At 36.9% G+C, this 21,728-nt stretch overlaps 1 long non-coding RNA gene across 1 annotated transcript; it reads right to left on the bottom strand.

The window, feature by feature from the left end:
- Nucleotides 1-5,036: 5,036 nt before the first annotated feature.
- Nucleotides 5,037-20,703, bottom strand: LOC126948461 (uncharacterized). Its single transcript, XR_007723464.1, has 4 exons — nt 19,227-20,703; nt 14,624-14,707; nt 8,700-8,980; nt 5,037-8,417 (listed from the first exon to the last, which is right to left on the bottom strand). It is a non-coding gene; the product is annotated as an uncharacterized LOC126948461 (long non-coding RNA).
- Between the last annotated feature and the right edge of the window lie 1,025 nt (nt 20,704-21,728).

The raw sequence follows: 21,728 nt of genomic DNA, 5'->3' as shown, positions 1-21,728 counted from the left end.
AGGATTATATTAATAAATACCTTGAGAACATAAAGCTTCTTTCAGGAAATACAATCTAGTATAACTAAATGTTTTAAATGGTCCCTTCAAACCTTGTATGGGAATGATTTTATCTTTACTGATGAGTCTGGAGCAGAGCTAATTAGGCACTGCTAACCAGAAGTTCTGCCATAGCCATCAGTCAGGGTTCAAAAAGCTGTGAGTTGCCTAAAAGGACTCACACACTTCCATTAAGACATCAGTGAATAGGATAAAGTTCACACTAAAAGTGAAGCCCAAGAGAAAAGTTATTTGGTTAGAGGCACAGATGTGGCTCGTCCTGGCACACACACCTGCAGAGTCCTTCCATCACTCATGAAAGAAAGTTCCTTGTGACTGAGTTCATCAAATGTGCAGCACGTCCCACTGCCAGCTCCTCCCACTGCTCCCAGGCAGCCTATACCTCACAGTTGTGCTTGGTGCCTCACCCACCTGTCTCCAATTTCTCTCTGCCACATCAACCTGCTCCAAAATATTAAAGACAAAATTGTAGTATTGCAGAATATCTTCATTCCATGAAGACTTACCTAGCGTTTTTGGACTATATGACCCTAAAACACAAAGTCTATCCAAATCGCAAGCAAAAGACATGTGACAAGAGTCAGGCATCAAAGAAATTCATCCCAAAATAATGGACTTCAGTAACCAGACCCTGGTTCCTGCTTAGCTAGATGTTTCTACTAGTCTTAGGAGCATTGCTTCCACAGATACTTGCATTAATTATGATGCGCCATGCATCTCCCTTAGAAAGTAAAAATATAAACATCTTTAACGGACTTTCTTTTTGTACATTTTAGTATGAGTAGAGCTCCAATTCATGTAATATTCACCAAAAATAAATGTCAACTCTTTCAGTCTCTCAATATAAAGGCACATCACGGGCAAAATAAAAGCAAAGTTGTACTACATTCACCAGAAACTTCTGTTCTGTTTTGTTTTGCTTTTAATTACATGTTGAGGAAAAGAGGCACCTAAATGGCACCACTAGTTTTTAAAGATAATTGAATTTCTTCAAAGTATCTGCCTTCTATGGAAGTGTCCCAAATTATTCCTCAGAGCCATGGTTCATCCAGCTCAAGATCTTGGCATAGGAAGTTCATGAAGGAATATGGAGGCTGTCCTCCATGTTGCCACTTTTCAATTGTATGCCATATATATTAATAAAAGGGATCAAAGACCCTGCCACTCTATGCAATTGTATAGGTTGTGCCCTGCATAAGAGGGACAGGCTGAAGACCACCTTGAGGCTGAAATCTGTCCTACACACAGGAATTCACCTGGCACTCACCTGGAAGAAGAGCACTTTTTTGTTTCGTTAGATCAAAGGAGCTGCATGAGCTTGCTGGGGCCTGGCCCACCTCTGACTAAACTCACCCTGAGCACAATGAAATCAGGGAAGCTTATAAATCAATCAATAAACTTATTGTGTAGCATTTCCTTTGGGGAAAGGGTCATAGTGACACTGTAAGAGAATCAGAGTTAAAGAGACTTTAGCTAATGATTTAACAAGCAAAACTGATGAGCTTTGCCATTTTTATCATAGATGGCATTAAATGGCCATTACCTTCTGTGTAAGAATAGTAGCTTTTACTTTGTGGTGGCACTGAAAATTATTACTGGATCAATATCTGCAGATTTCCTTCTTCCAAACTTCTCCAAAAAGAAGAGTTTTGGGTTACTATGTCATAATTGATGCTTTTCTGTCACACTGAGTTCTGGCTAACAGAAAGATTCTCCAGATTGTCAGTGAGCGGCAGAGTGGAAAGTTGGCTCTCTGGCACCCAGTCTCAAAGGAACAGGGATAGAGCAGATATAGGGGGCTATTTGAGTAAGAACAACTGCGATAGCTACTTTTAGCTATCACTATGAGTATGGAATTTCGGGGAAAGAGAAAACTATTTAGAGTATTTATAGGAAGTTTTTCCCATATTGCACAGAGTAAAACCCCTGGCTTACAAACTATAGGAAAAAAATCAACATTATTTTTTAAGACTTTTTTGAAGTAACTCCATGCAAGGAGGAAGTCATGCAGGATCCCAGTAATAATAAGCGGCATTATTCTTCTTCAGCATTTGGGACCAATAAGAAGATCTTCCAGTACTGAATGCTCATCATCACGATATTTGCAGATTGGCAAGCTTGAAATTTTAAAAAATAAAGCCACAAAAATTTTGACAAGCATTAGAGCAAGGCTTTCTAAGTATAAAGCAAAAAGCATTGAGGAAAACATTCATATATTTTAGAACAAAATTAAAATTCTCTGTATATTAAAAACATTATAAATAAGAAACTAGGGATGCAATATTTGCAACGTATATGGTAGACAAAGAGTTACTATCTGATACATTAAAAAAAAGTTCTTTTACATCAACAGGAAAAACAGGAATTCTTTCATTGAAAAATAGGCAAGGAATACAAAGAGGCAAATTACAAAAGGAAAATAAACATAGAAGTTTAAATTCAGCTGTACCAGTGTCACACAATAAGTTCCATTTTTGGCTATTCAAATTGGCAAAGGTTAAAAACGGAAATGAATTCCCTGTGATGGAAGATTATGGGAAAGCAGACACTCTTCTGTTCTGCTGGTTCATCAGTATTTCTGTGTGGAGGATACAATAGTAAATGAGAAAGACAGACCCAGCCCCCATGGAACTCAAGGTCTGTGGCGAAAGCATCACAAACACAGATAGAAATAAAATAGGGTGGATTTTGGGTGTAGTTATCAGGTAGAACCCATATTCATTACCCAACTCTTCATCTGAACCCTGTGGTGTAGACATGGGCTAGAAATGCCAGAATCCAGTCTTTTGGAATGCATGCAGCATACAAGGTATGTTTCCATAGTAGGGCTTCTCATTAAAACCATCCTACAGGTGGGGCCAGAACCAGGATTAGAGAATGGAGGAACACGTTTACTCTTTCTCAGCATTGAAAATAAAGAAACAAACAAGTGTAAAACTATTTCCACTTCTTGTTAAGAAGAGGAAACTGTAAATATTTATAATGTGATATGAAGATTAACCTGATGTGTTAGATGTTTTTAATTCCATGATCTCAAGCCAATTCTTCTCTTTAAAAATGACCTTCCTGCCATTTAAAGTAGTTTTAAACTGTCTACATCTTAACCCATTTACTCTAATTTTGGACTATATTCTAAAAAGTAATAATTAAAGAGAGGCTCAAAGTTGTATGTTTCTCTCAGTATTGTTTGTAATAGAAAAATAAAAATTAGAATACTCTACAACAACCTGAAAACTATTTAATAAAAGATTACTAGAAATAGTTAATACTTTTGTTTGCTAAGACTTTTTAATGAAGAAAAATGCTCTGAGCATATTTTACATAAATAAATAATTTATAAAATGGTATGTTTACTACATCCAAATAGTTTTAAAATATATATATAATGATGAGAAAGACCAAATGTATGCATTAAAATGTTAATAGTCATTTCCCTGGGTGGCTGAAATGCAAATATTCAAATATTTTGGCTTATATTTTCAAATTTCCTATACTTTCTAAAGTTTCTACAGAAATAATTGGGGAGGAAATGTATAATCCTTTCAAATTTTCCTTTTTGGAGTTATGCATGTCATTTAATTTCTCGAAATGATGAGGTACATAAATGATTACAATTTTTCTTTTTATAACCATGAATCATCAGGAAATCATGGTTAGAATTTTACTCTTTAATTTTAGTTTCTTGGTAGAAAAGTACAACCTGACTCCAGTAGTATCTGTTATGTTCATTTAGGAAACATCAAAGAGTACAATTACATCTCAGAACTGTGAGAAACTATCCACATTTCAGTGTTTAAGTGAGTTATTCCCAGGGGTGGTTTTGTGATGCCCCATGCTGTCATTTCCAATGACTATTTCTGATGTTATTTCATATTCCTCAAAGGATTATCACAATCTATGAACCATCTTTTGCCTCACCCACTCTTTAATCTTTCATATGTAATCTGTTGAAAGTTCTCTTTGATGCTTCTTTTCAAACCTATATGGTTATTTTGAATATTTTTTTGGAACATTTAAACTGCATTTTTAAATTTAATTCTTTTTAATGGCAAAATCAATTTCTGATCAATGTGGAAAAGTTAGAAAACACAGGTGAATCAAAAAAGAAAATATGTCTCATAATCCCACAGCCCAGAGAGGATGACTTTAAATCCCATGGTATATTTATGCCTTTTCTCATGCATAAATTTTCACTATACATCACACAAACACACATATTTTCACCAAATAGGATATTACATATACATTTTGTCTTTCCACTTAGCAATATACAGTGAACATTTTTCCAAGTCAACAAAAATGTATCTACAGTATCATTTTGAAATGTTAAATGTATTCAACTATGTAATGTTTATCATTTATTTCTCTAATAATAAAATTTTTAATTTTCGATTTTTAAATGTTTTTAATCATTATTGTCATAAAGTGCACTGCAATGAACAACCTTGTAGTTAAATTTGCATGTCATCTAGCTTGAGCTACATTTTTTATATATACATGTTGGATGCCAACAAATTTATCAAAGCATAGTCACAATTCTCTCCTCTACATGTGATATACAATAAAAATCAGTATTTCTTTCTTTTTTTTTTTTTTTTTGAGATGGAGTTTCACTCTTGTTGCCCAGGCTGGAGTGCAATGGTGCGATCTTGGCTCACCGCAACATCTGCCTCGGGGGTTCAAGCGATTCTCCTGCCTCAGCCTCCCGAGTAGCTGTGATTACAGGCATGTGCCAACACACCTAGCTAATTTTGTATTTTTAGTAGAGACAGGGTTTCTCCATGTTGGTCAGGCTGGTCTTGAACTCCTGACCTCAGGTGATCCACCTGCCTCGGCCTCCCAAAGTGCTGAGACAACAGGCATGAACCACTGCGCCTAGCACAGTATTTCTTAAATTAAAATATATATATATATGAGAATCTCTTTTAAAGAAAACATTTCTGCAGACCCCAATTTGTATTTAAATTTTTTATCAAGTGCCTTCTTAATATTTAGTAACATAAAGTAGGTATAAATTATTAATGTTTTACAGCTCTCTACAACTATAAAACCAAAATCAATTTACAAAATGGGTAAAACTTCAGGACCAATGCAATTCAAACAAACAGTTATTTAATATGGCAACTGGTGTTGTTTCGCTAAAAGTGAATTGCTGCTTGTAGAATGATGGCCAAGTTCACCTTCTACTAGGCAGACATGGAAGACTGTGTGTATCCTGTGACGGCTTTGTTCTCCACAAGCTTTTTTCAGCTTGACGTATTGAAAAACATTCATTCCTAAGGCCACCTAAACACTGCTTAGCCTTCATTTTGCTGGTGTTCATCACTTGAGTGCTGACTGCCACTCACTCCCCAACCTCCATTAACCCAACAAAATAGTAGCACAACTTGACTTGGATTCCATCACCATCCTAAATATAAACGCAAATGTAGGCACTGAATTCACCAGGTTGTTCTTGGGTCTAAGGAGGTCATATAACCCAGGATATAGTTAGTTTTTAAAAAGTAGCACAAAAGCAAAATGTAAACTTTTAAAGTTTTGTAACAAACTCCCTGATGTTGTTTGGATCTGTGTCCTCACCCAAATCTCATGTTGAATTGTAATCTTCAATGTTGGCGGTGGGGCCTGGTGGGAGGTAATTGGATCGTGAGGGGTGGATCCTTTATGAATGGTTTAACCCCATTCATTTGGTGCTGTCTTGTGATAGAGTTCTCATAAGATCTGGCTGTTTAAAAGTGTGTGGCGCCTCCCTGTTCTCTCTTCCTTCTGCTCCCGCCATGTAAGACGCCTGCTCCCACTTTGCCTTCCACCATGAGTAAAAGCTCCCTGAGGCCTTCCCAGAAGCAGATGCCACCATGCTTCCTGTACAGCCTGCAGAACCATGAGCCAATTAAAACTCTTGTCTTTGTAAATTACCCAGTCTCGGGCATTTCTGTATAGTAATGTGAGAACAGACTAATAAACCCCTAAACCCCCGTATGCCCCAGTGAAAAAGGCAAAGAAATTGGGTGTCATTGATTCACAGCAGATTCCTTCCACCTTGTGTGGAGGAGAAACTTTTTTTTTTTTTTTTTTTTTTTTTTAGGCGGAATCTCGCTCTGTATTCCAGGCTGGAGTGCAGTGGCGCGATCTAGGCTCACTACAAGCTCCACCTCCTGGGTTCACGCCATTCTCCTGCCTCAGCCTCCCGAGTGGCTGGGACTACAGGCGCCCGCCACCACGCCCAGCTAATTTTTTGTATTTTTTAGAAGGAACTTTTGACTTTCCTCAAGGAAGAATAAATGTTTAGAGTACCAGAGAGATTTAGAAGGGGATTGCTCACAATCTTGACTATGTGAGGTACTGTATAACATACATTTATATACATCAAAAGGCTTAGCCAAATTCTGGAGGCAGTATTTCTTAGCAGTTATTTGAACAACAGGCTTTGGAGCCAATCAGGTTTGGTATATAATCCAGATTCTGTTTCTCATTTATTTTGTTCTTTGGAGTGTGTTACTTAAATTCTCCTACCTTCTTTTTATTTGAAACTGTAACCTGAAACTTTCAGGTGTGTTGTAACAATCAAATGAGGTTTTATGTGTAAAGAAACTCTAACACTGCTTAGTATTTGTATAAAGTCTAAACTTCTTGATATGGCCCATGAGTCACTGTCTCTCTGATATCATCTCCTCCCATTCTTTTCGTAACTTATGGTCAAACTTATTCTACTACGAGCATTTTTAGCTTCTTCCTGCCTGGAGAACTTTACACCAGCTGCTCCATCTGCCTGAGACATTCTTCTCCCAAAATTCACAAGACATACTCCTTTATCACTCTTCAGTCTCTGCTCAGACATCACTTCTGCCTAAAATAAAATGGTCCTCATCACTCACCCAGAATTCTTCTGCGCCCTGACTTTGCTTTATTTTTCTTTCCTATAGATGTTATTGCTCCCTGAAATTATGCTATCTGTTTGTTTGTCTGTCCTTTTTCTGTCTCCTCATTGAATGTTAAGTTTTCTGACATTAGGAACATTGTTTTGTTCCCTATCATATCTCCAGTGCCACAACTGTACTTTTCCAAAGTGAGCACTCAACATTTGTTAGTTGAAACTTTATCATCCCTGAAACAAAGTTTTGATATATTTTGGTATCAAGTTGTAAAAATTGTAAGTCTTTCATACAGACAATTATAAGATAAATTAACATCAATTACTAAACTCCTACCACATATTTAGCACCGTGGTAAGAGCTCTAAAGAATGGGAAACACATATAACAAGAAGTTCAAGCATAGAACAATTGAGATGATATAAAATAAATATAGTTTATTACCATATGCAAGACTCTAGACTTTTTCACTTAAATTACTAATAAAAGGAACTATGGAATATAGAGAACAAATGGAAAGAAGAAAAGCATAAAAAACCCCCCACAACCATGACACCTTGGTATCTTACTTTTATTGATTTTTTTCAGGTGTTTGTATTTATAAGAATAAACAAAAACTTTAATAAGTAATTCCATAATTTCAGTGGCTTAACTTTCAACAATTTACAGTCGAATGAGGGACTCTGTTCTACACAGTCATTCAGTGACAAAGTTTCTTTACATCTTGAGGCTCTGTCATCTTCTATATGCTTAGATTCCTCTCAATTCAGCCAGTAGGTGAGTAAAGAAAGTGAGGACTGCATGTTCTATATAGGTCAGACATGGAACTGCTGTATACCAGTACAGGCTCCAGAATATTCTCTTTATTCTGGAACCCAGTCATGTGGCAATACCTAAAGCAAGGAACCTGGAAACTACAGTCTTGCTGTGTGACTAAGAAAAGGTTATCATGGATTTCCTGAGCAAAACAGTCTCTATTACAGCACTAAAAAAATAGATAGTTGTAATATTATTTAATAATATTATTTAGTAGAAATCATAAATCTGGAGATACAGTTTAACAGAGACATTTCTGTTACATTGGGAATAACCGCACCAAATCACCAGTTTATTTCAATAATAAATTTAAAAACTTACAATTGTGTTTTAATTTTTATCCTGGTACCACTATGAAAGCCATTACCATGCTATATACTTTCCTAAAATTCATTTTGGTAGTCATTTAAAACATTTGTGACTCTGAGGTACAAATCGTTACAACTTTTGTGATAACAGTGCATCATAGCTGGCGATAGTCTTGTAGGTTCATCTATCACCTTTTATAATATTACTGTCATGGGATCCTTGGGGTGTTGCTTTGCCAACTGGAAACCTCTGTGGCTGGCAGTGCTTTCTGCCTGAGTATTGTTCACACCTGCTGGGCTCCTTCTGCCCACTCAGCCCAGCAGGCTGCAGTTGGCTCATGCTTCTGGCCCAGATCCCACACCTGCCAAGGGCAAGCAGGCACAAAGTGGTGAGGGGTGTGTGGGTGAGGCAGTGGAGGTCCTGCCACTACACACAACCAGGCACACTAGTGACTGCAATGGGGTGGGCAGTTCCAGGTGCCAGCACAGGTGCCAGCTCCATTCAAGGCTGTGGCTGGACTAGAGGTACTGCATGCAGCTTCTGCTGTGGGCACCCACATCTGGATGAGGGGAATGCAGTAGTGCCTGGAAACTTGGAGATGCCAGGAACCACAAAGCCCCAAAGGGGGTGTCAAAACCCTTACCTGAAGAGCCCCTAAGGTCTGGGATCCCTAAAGGGCTACAGCTCTTCTCTTCTCTCCTTATCATCTGCAGCCTGTCCCACATCCAGGAAGAATAAGTTCTGCAGACAACTGGAGGGTGAGCAAGGCAGAGAGGAGCTTCATTGAGGAACAGAACAGCTCTCAGGAGACCTGAAGTGGGTAGCTTCTTTCCACAGGCAGGTTGTCCCAAAGAGTGTCCAGCTCTGAGCAGACAGGAGACCTCTAGTCAGTAGCTTCTAGCACCTTTCCACAGGCAGTTGGTCCTGATGAGTCAAGGAAACCCAAAGTAGGTAACTCCTTCCCCCAGCTGGTAGTCCTGATCTCTGTCCAAGTCTGGCTAAGTCTGGGGTTTTTATAGGCTCAGAAGGGAGAAAATGCATGCTGATTGGTTCCTGGGCAGCTATGGGCAGCCCGGAAAAAGCACCATAAGCTCTCACTCCAGTCCATGAAACTGGCAGTCTGGCCACTTGGCTTCAGGTCATTCCTGGCTTGAAGGTGGGGTTTGACTAGGGACTTGCCCCTTTCTGCCCAGGAGCCTGCCTGCCTCCTGTTGCCATCAACCTGCCATCCATGATGCACATGGCACCCAGGCTGTTTGTGGTGAGGGGCACCTGTAGGCCCACGCTGAGCTGCCCTCAGCACCCCCTCAGCCTTCCTCCCATGCTTATCAGTGCCCAAAGTCCAGAGGGGTCCCAGGTGGAAGGGGGCTGGCATGTCAGCACTGCCCTAAGCACAGGTACACCTGGTCAGATCATGATAGCACCTGGACTGACCTCAATTTTGCTCCAAAATTGGAGTGGGTGCCAAGAGCAGGGAGAGGCCAGAGAGTGGAAGCAGGCACTATTGAGCCTGAGGGGATGGGGGCCTTTCTGGGTCCCTGGGAGTACACAGATGCCCAGTCTGCAGCTGTGACTGGGTGGCTGCAGCTGCAGCTGGGAGGGCAGGGTTCTCGCCCCAACAACTCAGTTGTCTCTGGCCTGCCAGCTCCACTGAGTATGCAGCCCTGGCCCACACCTCCCCTGCTGCAGCTGGTGTTCCTGTAGCGGCTTCTTCAGATGGACCACCTGCTGTCATTACTCATCCTATTTTGAGCATTTATTTTCATTCATAGCACAGTTAAGGTGAACTACATCTTAGGACATTTTTTTCAAAATGTTTATAACATATTTTCTGAACCCTTGCCTATCTGATGATAGTTTTCTATTGCTTTCACATAGGAAAAACTAGTTTGTGAAAAAACCCTTGCCTATCTGATGATAGTTTTCTATTGCTTTCACATAGGAAAAACTAGTTTGTGAAAAAAATGCTTATATCTCAACATTTCTCCTTGAAAAAGTATAATTATGGCAGAAAAATGAAAATCCAGCCTGTTTTTTGTTTCTTCTTGCTGTCTTATATTTTTACCCAAATAACATGCAAATTCTTTTTTATTAGTATTGCCAAGAATTTGCTGAGGTTTTCCAGTTTCATAAGTAAACATTTTTCAGCTCCACAAAATTTTCTGTAATTATGTTATTTCTTCTCTTCCTGTTATTTTGATTTCTTGTCCAGAAGAAAAGCCCAGAATCCTTATATTAGATGTGTATTTTCTGTCCTCTACATCTTTTATATTTTCTTTCATCACTTTCATCTATTTGTTTTATTTTATATTCTTGGAAAACTTCTCAAGTTGATTTAATTCCTGTTTTCATGAAACTATGGGAAATAAAATCATGAAAGGAGCAATGAAAATACAATGGAAGGGAAATTAATATAACTACATAAAATATTTTGTGAAACCACAATTGCAAGAATATTTAATTCTTCCTGAAGTATAGATCTTGGAAGATATCAGGCAGGAGGTACATGTGGCATACCGCTGGAGAGACAAGTATGTTTCCGTCAGTTGAACAAGTCAGCAAATGTTATTTTAGGCAGAAAAAAATAATGTATTTAAGGACATCATGTGTCATTACAAAATGTGCTGTTTTCAGGGGCCAGAGAGATGTTCTGGGGGACTGAATCTTAAACTCTCATGAGAGGAGTAGTGGTAGAAAGCTGATGTGGTTTGAGGCCAGATGGTGATCCTTGTGATATACAGGTGGGTTAGAGTAAGGCAGTGGATAAAAGGAACAGAGGAGAGAAGGAAGCCTCTACCATTCTAGCTTGGAAGAATGGCTAGATTATTTTTACATTTATTAAGAGAAATAAAGATAAAGGTGCATATTTGCTAGAAGATAACCAGCACAATTTAAAAATACGATATTTGAATGTCTATAAGGTTTTTGGATCACACTGTCAGTATGTGTTTATTACTATGAGCCTTGAACTAAGAAGAGATATTAGGATTCTGTGGAGATTTGAAAAGATATAAGGGAGTTACATTTCAGTGCTTGAGATTTCCCAGAGTAAGTATCTACAATGGAAAAAGAACTGGTATTGGACCACTTGGGAATACTTCTCTGTAATTTTCAAAAAAGTAAATATAATGAATGAGAAAGTGGTCAGTGGTACCAAATTATTCAGAGTGATCCAATAAGATTAATAATTTAAAATTGCCATTTTCCCGACTTGAAAATTAGAGGTGATTGAGACCAGGATGAGATCAGCTGCAGCTGAGTGATGTTTGGGGAAGCCAGAAGCCAGAGTGCATTGGGCAGAGCAGGGAAGACAAGGTGACAAAGGTGAGGCAATGAAGGTCTTGCTTAGCAATAATGAAGCGCATTGCACCTTTCCTGATTCACAACTACAAACATTTAGCATTTTTACTGTCACGAAAGTGTTTGCATAAGGGCAACTTTGCTGCCCATGAGGGAATTAGGCTGCCAATTTCCTCCTGCCTGAATATCATGTTATAAATAAAGCTATAATAGAGAAGAGAAGCACAAAGGTATGCATTACTCTGGAGTGCCTGAAATTTTGGAAAAGCATATATATCTCTCTGTAATATTATATATATATGTGTGTGTGTATATATATATATTAGGTCTTCTTGTTGAATTGACCCCTTATTATTATATAACGGCCTTCTTTGTCTTTTTATGTTTATTGTTTTAAAGTTTGTTTTGTCTGAAATTAGAATAGCAGTTCCAGCTTTTTCTGTTTTCCATTTCCTTGGTATATTTTTGTCCATCTCTTTCTTTGAGCTTATGAATGCCACTGCATGTGAGATGGGTCTCTTGAAGACAACAAACCATTGGATTTTGCTTCTTTATCCAACTTGCCACACTGTGCCTTTTAACTGGGGCTAGCCCATTCAAGGTTTGTATTGATATATGAAGACTAGATTCTGTCATTGTATTATTATTAATAATAATATTAATAGCTGGTTATTATGTAGACCTGTTTGTGTGGTTACTATACAGTTTCACTGGTTTATGTATTTAAGTGTGCTATTGTAATGGTTGGTAATGGTCTTTCCTTTCTATATTTAGTACTTCATTTAGTTCTTCCTTCAGGACATCTTTTAAAGCAGATCTAGTGGTAATAACTTTCCTTAGCATTTGCTTGTCTGAAAGGGATCATATTGTTGCTTCACTTATGAAGCTTAGTTTCAATGCATATGAAATTATTTGTTGGAAATTATTTTATTTAAGATATAATTTAAGAATGCACAATATAGACCCCCAATCTCTTCTGGTTTATAGGGTTTCTGCCAATAGACCTGCCATTTGCCTGCTGGGGTTACCTTTGTAGGTGACCTGCCCCGTTTAGCTGCCTTTAATATTTTTTATTTCATTTTGACCTTGGAGGATCTGATGACTATGTGTCTTGGAGGTGATCTTCTTGTGTAGTGTTTTTCAGGGGTTCTCTGCATTTCCTGAATTTTAATGTTAGCCTTTCTAGTGAGATTGGGGAAATTTTCATGGATGATATCTTAATAATATCTTAAATATGTTTTCCAAGTTGCTTGTTTTCTCTCCCTCTTTCAGAGACACTAATGAGTCATAGATTTGGTCTCTTTAGATAATCCCATGTTCCTCAGATTTTTTTTTTCCTTTTTCTTTACTTTTTTTTCTTCATTTTTGCCTCAGTGAGTTATTTTTGAGACCCAGTGTTTGATCTCTCAGATTCTTGCCTCAGCTTGGTCAATTCTGCTATTAATTCTTGTGATTATATTCTGAAATCTTTGGAGTAAGTTTTTCAGCTCTATCAGATCAGGTTGGTTCTTTCTTAAAATGATAATTTTGTCTTTCGTCTCCTGTATCATTTTATTTTTATTCCTTAGAATCCTTGGATTGGGTTTCAACTTTCTCCTGAATCTCGATGATCTTCATTCCTATTCATATTTCCAATTCTATTTCTGTCCTTCCAGTCCCTTTAGCCTGGTTAAGAACCATTGCTGGGAAACCAGTACAGTTATTTAAAGGTAAGAAGACATTCTGGCATTTTGAGTTGCCAGAGTTCTTGTGCTGGTTCTTTCTCATCTTTGTGGGCTGATGTTATTTTTTGAAGTTGTTGTCCTTTGGATGGGTTCTTTTTTTTTTTTTTTTTTTTCCCTTTTAACCTCTTTTATGTTGTTGGGGGTTTGACTGTGTTATAAGGTGAGTTGGTTGACTGGGTTTGTTTATGGAATGGTTTAGGGGGCCAAGCCCCAGCTCAGGATTCCTGGGCTGCAGGCTTTAACTCTGGGGAGCTGGTATTGGGCCCCTGGCTTTGTTCTCTGTCCCCTTGAGGTTAGGGAGCTACCGTACTGTAGAGGCTGAGGTGTTCCCAGACCACTGGTCACAACACTGATGGGTGGTGCCAGCCAAAGTGCATCACTGGGTGATGGTAGTGGGATCTGTGATCATTTGCAAGTACCACCAACAGCAGCAGCATGGCAGGGTGTACCCTTGTTGACTGAGGTGTGGCACTGGCAGGCACATTGGTGCTGGCCTCCATCAGGGTGTTTGCAGTGGTGGTGGTGACAAACTGGCATGGGAGTGGGATGTGGGGTTTCTGGCATCCATGGGTGTGTTTGTACCAGCAGTGGTGGTGGCACGGGGGCAGAGCACTGGCAGGTGTGGGGCTGGCACCCTCCATGCATGTGTTCATACCAGGCAGCCACTGGTTTTGACACTTGGGATACTGCTGTGAACAAGACAGAAGAAAGTTTCTGCCTCTGTAACAGGAATCCCTAGTTGATCATTTTGGGCTGTTTCCAATTTTACACATTGTAACTATGAATCTTTCATGTGCCTATAATTATTTCTTAGTTATATATTCCTAGAAATGCTTGTATTTTATCAAACAGTACAAACATTTGTCAGGCTTTCGGACAAATATGCCAAATTACCTTCCAAAAGGTTTACATTTATATCACACACCACAAATGAACAGCGTGACTATTTCAACAGTCCCTGACAAACAGTATCCTCCTTTCTCCTTCCACTAAGACAATGAAATCAATCCTTGACTAAGCTACCAAAATAAGAGTACACAGGTTTAATTCAGATGTGTAACCAAAAATAAGCTCTTGTTTTCAGCCTCAGTACATTTATATTTAATGTAGGAAATTTAAATATACTCTTAATCATTATTTCTAAAACAGTATATCTAAAAACTTTAGATAGTCGTTATATACAAAGATTTCATTTAAAAACAGTGCAACTGCAATAATAATAAGAAGAAGAAAACAAAATCTCTTGGGCAAAATTAAGTCATTCTCATATGTTGGGGAAACTAGAAACCTGGCTGCCTTATGCAAGCAGTGATTCATTAATACTAATTGGTGCTTTTTTTTTTTCCATGCAAGAGAGAAAATTGTTCTAGATCCTAATCATTCCTTATTACAGTAACAGCAGGCTGTATTTAATCTGCTACTCAACTTTTCAGTTACAGAATCAGCTAACCAATAATTAAAAGACATTTAGGTCTTAGAGGGAAAGAAAAACAAATCCTAATGACAAACAGATAGCAGAAATTGCCAACCATGCTTCCCTCACCTTGGGTGCTCCCACTTCTGCAATCCTGCTGTCAACTTCACTCAATTCTTTCCAGGGAAATGGAAAAACTGCTCCTTCTCCACTCTAAGATTAAAGAATAAGAATGAGCATGTGACATTCACAATTACACAAATGTCTAAATATGTTAGGATGGAATTATAATTTTCTCTTTATATTTAATGTTGTGTCTTTGAATATAAAGTTAATACCTATTTTTGTGAGAATTTTGAAAAATATAAAATATGTATGAAGAAGTAAAAAGCTTTGCTGCAGAGAGGTATACACTATTAATAGTAAGTATACTGTGTTTTCTTTCACTCTTTTTTCTATATTTACATACTTTTTTTTTTTTTTTTTTTTGATGGAGTTTTGCTCTTGTTTGCCCAGGCTGCAGTGCAATGGCACGATCTTGGCTCACCACAACCTCCGCCTCCCGGTTCAAGCGATTCTCCCACTTCAGCCTCCTAAGTAGCTGGGATTACAGGCATGCGCCACTGTTCCCAGCTAATTTTGAGTTTTTAGTAGAGACGGAGTTTCTCCATGTCGGTCAGGCTGGTCTCGAACTCCTGACCTCAGGTGATCCGCCTGCCTCTGCCTCCCAAAGTGCTGGGATTACAGGTGTGAGCCACCATGCCCGGCCCATACTTTTGTATTAAACGTATACATACAATTTTGTTAATGATTAGAAAATTGAGGCAAGACTGTGAGTTGAAAAGCACTCAGGTTCTACAGTTGGACTGCATGGGTAAAAATTCTGATTATGTCTCTTTTTACATGTGTGTCTTTGGGCCAGTCACTTAACCTCTCTGAGCTTCTGTTTCCTCACCTGTAAACTGGTAGTAAAAATAGCAAATATCACATGAGGATATTTTACAGAATGAATAAGATAAATATCTGTCATGTAATAAACAATCAGCAGATGTCAGCTACAGTAAAGCTTTTTAATCTGATTTTTTCCAGTTGAACACATATCACCGTCATTGTCTCTGTAACTAAAAAATGTTGAGAACATCACTTTAAATAGGTCTATAATATCCTATTACATGGGTGTTCTGTCTTGAAAATTTCCCTTATTGGACATTTTAGATTTCATTTTTTCACTTCTATAAATAGTATTTTTGTGAACCTCCACTGATTATTATCTCTGATTATAAGGAGACTTATTATATTTTGAAATACTGAATTAAAAGGATTAAACTTTTAAAGCTCCTTGACACATATTACTCAAGTGACTTTCAAAAGTAAGTTCTCCTTCCCTCCAGTAAGCTGTACAGTCTCTGGTTTACCACATTTAACAATGCTGGTGATAATCATATGTCAACGTGTTTGATTGATTGGATATGTGAAAAATGTATTGTACTGATCATTCAATTAGAAATTACTTTATTATTAAAGAATCTAGACATGTTAAATCACTTCAGAGTATATTTCTATCACGTATTTTTTTGTGAATTGTGCAGTCATTCATGTTTCTTGCTCATTTTTCTGTTGTAGTGTTGTTTTATTGATTGTTCAGTGAGATTTATTAAGCAAGCATATTTCTATTTTCCAATTAAATACTACAAAATATTTTTAGTGCTTTTTGTCTTTAAACCCTTGATTTTGATCTTTTTTTTAGGTAGTGAGTTTTGGATTTTCAGGTAGTTAAAACTATTCTTTTTTTTTTCTTTCCTTTGTGGTTTTTTCCTGTTTTCCATGTTGCAATGGCCTTTTTCATCAAACTTATTTTAGCCACCTCTCAGAAACAACCAACACAATTCATCAGTGTCACGAAGAGTTGTTTCTCATGCAACAAATATAAAACAAGAAATTCTCATTTTCATACAAATAAGAAAGTATATATTTCCATTAGTAAGTTCATATTTGTCAAGACAGTTCCAGGATTTCTTTCATCTTGCTAGTACCTTCATGCTATTTACTAGTTATGGTGGCCAATTAGAGTAAACTATGTCAACTTCCAAATATGAATTTCTTTGTAGAATTTCTCCTTTGAAAATTTTTATAATAAAGAAAGATCCCAATTTGTTTTTCTAATAATGTTAGGGATGAAGTTGATAATGGTGTGTCTAAGAATAGTTCTTGAATAAAAGAATGGCCTAGATTAAAAACAAAAGTGCACTTTTTAGTGCCATAATAACTTTATGGAATGAGACATTGTAAATAACGTTGAGGCTCAGCAAGAGTTCAATGGTGAAAACAGCTGTGACTGACTTGTCAAGGTTATCCTGGGAATGTGAAGCAAGGGAGAGGCATGTGTGCCCAGTGGATAGCCTCTTATTGGTTCCTTTTAGAATCTATTCTATTTCTATAGTTTTATAAAGAAAAGTTGTTTTTGTTTGTTTTGTTTTATAATGAACTAATGCTTTTAAAAATCCTAGACAAAAACAGACAATCCAAAAGTTCCCATGAGCTATACTCTTCTCCAACCAGCACTGGGGTACTCAATATGTGGCTTTTTGAGACTAATACACTTCCCTAAGCCTCCTTCTGGATTAGTTTCAGGTCTTATTAAAATAAGGACTCCCTTACTTGAAGTGTTAACTTCTCTGTCAAAATGGCAAATGCAGTTTCTCAAATGAATTTTAGTAGCTGTTTACTGGGTTGTCAGATTACAGATCATATGTCAGAATGATGCTATGTGAGTCTAGACCACACTTAAAAAAAAAAATTATAGACACATCCCTGGGTGAAGGAGTCAGAAAGGAATAGACTGGTGTTGGAAAATGCCTTGAAATCAAGTATGATACCCAGATGATGCTAAAACCATCTTTACAATATCTCCTTCAGGTAGTGATCTTGACCAGGCTTGAATACCACCAGATACTATGAGCTGTCATGCTATGAGAACTTGCATTTCTAAAACACCTGCCTTTACACAGAAACCCAGAAAAGGATTTTTTTTTCCTATTTAAAGATGGGAAAATTAGCTCAGAGTAGTTAAATGGCTGAACCAGTATTTGAAATCAAGTATGTACAACTTTTTAAACTGATGCTGTAACTCCCAGTGTTACCACCAACCTGAACCCCCAAATTTATGAAAGAATAAATTTCTTCTCTATTTGCTTAAGAACCTTGTTTAATGAATCAAAATTTATTTTACTGATTTGAATAAACTGAAAGATAAATCAATTATGCTTCATAAAAGGCAGTTTTTTTATTTTCAAACAGTTCAGGAAGTGTTTCTCCTTTACCCTCCAATATACTCATTTGACCTGTTAATATTGCTGCAAAATCAGTCTTAGCTTGCTTTAATGACTAGTCAAGACTAATATGAGTTGCTGTATTGATTGCCTATGTAAAATCTGCTAAAAGACTTGAGAAGTATTTTGAGCTTTTAAATAAGTGAAGCATCTCTAAGTTGCCTCAATCTTATTCATTTATTGAATTAGCATGGAAAACTCTATGAAGACATGGAATAATTTAGTTCCTTAATGTTTCCACACAAACTAGAATTTAAATACTATTCATTCCATGTTAGCTGATAGGTGCATTCTATAATATGCCCACATGGTTTGTATGTAATTCTATACTTCCGAAAAACTATAGTTTGGCCCACAGCTAGATACTAGCAAAAGGAAATTGAGCAGTAAGGCTTGTAATGACCAGTTTGCTCATGAAACTCCCTTTTTGTAGTTATCAAATGAAGATTTCCTAACAAGTGATTTAGAGCAACATTTGCCAAGTTTAGAACCTACTCAAACCTTGTTGATTTCAAGTTCTGGCCCAAACTGTAGTCATTGGTTTTGTTGGCAAAATGGAACTTTCTGTTTCTTAGAAAATCAGCAGTAAAAATCTTCTTGGACATTTAAATTACTTTACAAAACATTTTGATGAGTTAAGTATAAATGAAATAGAAACATAAGGCTTACATTTCCCTTAAACACACAAGAGATTGTAAATAAAGGGAAAATGTTCATGGAAACATGTTTGGGAATATGCTAAAACTTTGAAAAATACTTATGGACATTTGATGAGCCCAAGTGCAGCTGGATCTTGCTCAGCCATGACTCTTTTTTTTTTAAGATAATGGATTATAAAGAAAAACATATATTAATAATTCACGTAAGAGATGATAGCAATGGAAGAAAAAAATCCCTCTGCATTACTTATCCAGATGGAAAAATTCTGACAAACTTGAAAAAATAAAACATGAGAAAACGGGAAGTTTTATCTCTCACATAACACAGTTGCTTTTCCTGCAAAACACAACAGAATTACAAAATCCAGATGATTAAAAATGTGGAGGAATAACTGAGTATCAGGTAAGGCTGTCAAATTGAATTGGTTTCTATTCTCAAACTGATCTAAAAACTAGAACTTTTCACATTGATATACATGGGAGATTATATACATATGCATACACATAGAGAGGGAGAGAAAGAGTTAGAATCTAGAATTTAAAATCTTTAAAGAAAATACAATTAAAAACACTTAAAATGTCCACTGGGTGCAGTGACAAGTCTGTTATAGAGGAGGCTGAGTCAGGAGGATTGTTGGAGCCTAGGAGTTGGAGTCCAACCTGGGCAACATATTGATGCCCCTATCTCTAAAATAATAAAAATAATAAAATAAAATAGAAATTAAAAACCCTCTTAATCTGTACCTGTGTAAGAAAATCTGATGTTTGGACCTCTCCCGAATGTCTTCTTACTTGAATCAGTGCAAGGTTCATGCTTTCAAATACCTGTAGACTTGATAAGTTACAATGAAAACTTTGATGAAAAGCCTTTGGTGATTCTTAAATCAGGATTGAAAGTCCTGGGATTTCAGTAACCTGTTCTTTGGGAAACTCTTAAAGGACATTCAACAAATTAACATTCCCAAATATCATGTACATAGAGCAAGTTCAAATTTCCTCCCTGAAATAAACCACAGCTTAGTTGAAACTAATATAGCTCATTCACTCTTATATTCACTCATTTAATACATAATTATTTGCACCCACTACTGGTGTTAGTCACTATATTGGCTAGCCACTAAAAAAAATACACAGTATGATCTCTGTGGTACAATAAAAAATATATATTTGGTCTTTGTTTCTAGTTCTTGGCACAGAGCTTCTAAACCACTTGGAATTTTCTGGGTGATAAAAGTGTCTTCTGTTATTCATAGTGAGCCTGTTTGTAACATACCTGAGCTTAGGCTAACAAGGTGACTCGCAGTGGGGTCTTTGACAGTTTCCAGGGAGAAACTGGCCACTCCAGAAATAATGCCAAGCACTTGAATATAGAGTTGAAACTTTTAGCACCACTTTCTGGCCTCCGGGAAAGAGAAGGGGGCTGGTGATTGATTTCAAATCCCATGGCCAGTGATTTAGCCAATCATGCCTATGTAACAAACATCCAGATAAAACTCTGAAACAACTAAGTTCAGGAAACTTCTGGGTTGGTAAAAATAATGATGCTCTAGGAAGGTGGTATGCCTACAGAAGACATGGAAGCTGTGTATCCCCTTTACTTCCTCAACAAATATCTTGCCCCATCTGTATCTTCCATTTAGTTATACGATACAGTGCTTTCAGTGACTTCTGTAAGTTCTGTGAGTGATTCTAGAAAATCATCAAAAGCGAAGGTGGGTCATGGGATCCCTTGAATATGGTCAGAATGACAAGTAACCTAAAGATGCTGGACTTGCTGCTAGTATTTGAAGTGAGGACAGTCTTATGGTGGACTGAGCCCCTTAACTTGTGGAGTCTGTGCTGACTCCAGGTAGTTGGTGTTAGAAATGAATAGAATTGTTGGACACTCAGCCTGTATAAGAAAATTGCTGTTGAACATACCCTCAAGAGCTTCCAGCTTAGTAAAGGTGACAGACACATTCCTTGAGGAAGAGAAAACTACAAACCAGTCTCACATGTGAATATCAATTTGAAAATCTTAAATGAAATATCAGCAAACAACTAGCAGCACATCAAGAATCCCACATTCTATTTAAGAAGGGTTCACTCCAGGAAAGCAACGGTGATATTAACTAAGGAAATTCATTAATGCAATCAATTTTATTAGCAGAGACAAGGATAAAGATCATATGATATATTCGTAAATGTGAACAGACATTTAACAAAAATTCAATACACATTCATGTTAAAAAAATTCAATCATATATATTAATGCAATATATATTTTACATTTCATTGTAAAATGAGTTTAACATGAATATTCATTAATGTTAAAAGGGCATATAGTTCGATTATATATCATTTTTTTAACATGCTGAGTCAATTTGTGTGTATACATATATTATGTATGTATGCACATATGTAGATATATGCACAACTAATATATATCAATAACAAAGAAAATTACCAGTCATGGAAAAAGGTACAAAACTACAACAATTTAATGAGGATACACATCAATATATCAAATGGATCCAGAAAAAAAATTTTGTTAAATTTGTAAATTAATTTAGGAAGAATTTTTGTCTTTATGATGTTGAGTATTACCATGCAAGAATATATTTAACCTTTCTATTTCTTCAAGCCTACTTTGTGCCATTCAGTGTGTCTTATGTAAATGTATGTATTTATGTATTTTTCAACCACAAGACCAACATCTTCCTTAATAGACAGACATTGGATTTTTTTCCAATAATGTCAAAGAAAATAAGGATGTTCTTTATTTTTCCTTTTATTTAATATTGTATAGATGTAATAGCCAATGCAAATAGCCAAAAGAAAGTAAAGGCAAAAAGTTAGAAAAAGGTAAAATTATCTCTACTTGCAGATAATATGATAGCATATATACAAAAACCTGAAAGTATGAATTCAATACTAACATAAGCAAAATAATATAGTAAAATAAGGAGTTATGAAATTATAAAAATTAATAGTCTTCAATATATTAAAACCATTAAAGAAGATATAATGGAAGTAATGCTCCATTCGCTCTTGTCACCCAGGCTGGAGTGCAATGGCACGATCTTGGCTCACCGCAACCTCCACCTCCCCGGTTCAAGTGATTCTCCTGCCTCAGGCTTCTGAGTAGCTGGGATTACAGGCATGCGCCACCACGCCCAGCTAATTTTGTATTTTTAGTAGAGGTGGCATTTCTCCATATTGGTCAGGGTGGTCTTCCTAATTTACAAATTTAATGAAATATTTTTT

The sequence above is a fragment of the Macaca thibetana genome, chromosome 1 (assembly GCF_024542745.1).
Source record: "Macaca thibetana thibetana isolate TM-01 chromosome 1, ASM2454274v1, whole genome shotgun sequence".
NCBI classification, from domain to species: domain Eukaryota; kingdom Metazoa; phylum Chordata; class Mammalia; order Primates; family Cercopithecidae; genus Macaca; species Macaca thibetana.
The sequence above is the reverse complement of the archived record's forward strand: the minus strand, read 5'-3'. Positions and strand labels throughout refer to the sequence as shown.